Genomic DNA, 2078 nt, shown 5'->3' with positions numbered 1-2078 from the left:
CGGGCCCAGTGGGAAGCAGCCCTGGGAGCTGTTTGTTGACTCTGGCATCAGGTGATGTCGCTGAGAGCGCTGCTGAGAGATCCTGCTAGTGTGAAGGTTGTTGTGAGGGAGGAGTGTGTGTGTATTGTGAGACGGAGTGTGTGTGTTTGTTGAGCCTGTGGCCCCCTGTGTTGGTGACAAGGAGCTGGAAAATGAGAAAGATCAGTTACCAGCAGACAGGGCGGGTTGAAAGACACGTCAAGTAGCCGGTCAGCAGACGGGGTGCATATCTGCTCCTCGTTAGTATAGTGGTCAGTATCCCCGCCTGTCACGCGGGAACCGGGGTTCAATTCCCCGACGGGGAGGGCAGTATTTTTTTTTCTTTTTAAACTTATACTACATTTCGCCAATTGAATACCGACTTTGAGTGCAATTTTTAATGCGATGCTGACACTTTTTATTTATGGCCACCACAGCTGGTACAACGTAAAACATTTACTAATGCAATCACACACCCTTCAAAATCTATCACGGACAGTTTGTAAGTGCTACACCTTTTGGGATGGATTGCTGCCTTTTTTTATTTTAAGCTGCTGTGTACTTTCTTGGAAATGAAAACGTGTAATGGGGGTTATTATTGAAATAAAAATCGGAGGACTACATAGTGAATAATAAAAATAATAAGGGTGCGGGCTCTGAATGGGGACTTGATTTATATGACGGTGAAACTTTTCATGTTTATTTAAGTGAAATGGTTTAGAACTTACTGGCACATTCTGAATGCAAAGGAACCCCTGACCCGGACGTGCACGTCCCACCACCGCCAACAGTGCTTTTATGTTTCTTGGGTCCAGGCATGATTTCTAAACCCAGGTCAGGTGTTAGCGCCGCATGCTGGGACTTGTAGTCCAGTTTTATAACCCTCTACAATTAGGGCCCCGGGCCCCACCATCTAAAGGAGACTCTGTCCAGGGGGAGCTGCACGTGTTCACCCGGGACACCTCAGAGCTGGGGAGCCCCGAGAAGCTCTGACCACCCTTTTAATTGTACTTTTTATTTGATGATAATTGATTCTTGATGTTTCCATTCTCAGGTATGTGAGAGGTGGGTGTCAGAAATCTTCCATGCGTGGACACTCTCCACAGACTTTAACCTATTTAAGGCAAAGTCGTTGTTTTCCTCATAGTTTGCCTCACTGCAGTGCACTTTCTGTGTCTGCTGCTATTTTCCCTCCTCTAATAAATACTAGCGTGCTTTACCTACTTTAGTTGAGGAACAAAATTCCAGTCAGAAACAGATTCAGCCACACAATTCACCTCACATGTGCTATAATGCTTTTCAGCACTCCCTGGTGGTCTAGTGGTTAGGATTCGGCGCTCTCACCGCCGCGGCCCGGGTTCGATTCCCGGTCAGGGAAGGAGAATTTTGCATACTTTTTTCACTTCTATGGTTGATTCTGGCCAGGGAAATATTTTATTTTTCATTGTGTTTTTAATTGTAGAGGAACACATTTTTTTAAATTTAAAAAATGGAACTGTTTTATTACATGTATTTCTTCTTCAATTTAAGTGTCACCAGTTATAACCTAACATTCCACACAGACACACTGACAGAAGAGTGGGGCGCTGGTTCACCAAGCTGATGATTGGCTTAGTAGATTCAGGAGACTTTCACCGAGAACCTTTAGTGCTGACTAGTGTGAAACTATTAAAGTTTGTTATTGAAGCAGAATCCATAATAATAGCAAATGACACAGGATAACGTTTAAACAAGATGAAAGACAATGTAAACAGGGTTCAATATTAGCAATAGCTCACATATAGCGCATTATTTTTATGAATAGAAAATTAGCGCTCGATCTCCTCCCGGGCCCAAAAATGTCATCACCACTTCAATTCTGTATCACAGTGCACCATTCATTAATTTTAGCTTCTTCTGTTTGGTCTCTTCGAAATCCTTCTGTGTTCACACTCACTCCACCCTAATTTTTTGGCTGTCTTATTTCCCTCTGGCTGTCCTACCATACATAATTCTTCTTTCTTATTCACTTCAAGGCTCAATTTAGTAGGAGGTTTCTTTAAAGTCTCCTCACCTTTCCC

At 43.4% G+C, this 2078-nt stretch overlaps 1 non-coding gene across 1 annotated transcript; it reads left to right on the top strand.

The window, feature by feature from the left end:
* The first annotated feature begins 1324 nt into the window (after positions 1-1324).
* Positions 1325-1396, top strand: TRNAE-CUC (transfer RNA glutamic acid (anticodon CUC)). The gene has a single exon. It is a non-coding gene; the product is annotated as a tRNA-Glu (tRNA).
* The last annotated feature ends 682 nt before the right edge of the window (positions 1397-2078 follow it).

This window comes from Triturus cristatus, chromosome 4_1 (genome assembly GCF_964204655.1).
Source record: "Triturus cristatus chromosome 4_1, aTriCri1.1, whole genome shotgun sequence".
NCBI lineage: Eukaryota > Metazoa > Chordata > Amphibia > Caudata > Salamandridae > Triturus > Triturus cristatus.
The sequence above is the reverse complement of the archived record's forward strand: the minus strand, read 5'-3'. Positions and strand labels throughout refer to the sequence as shown.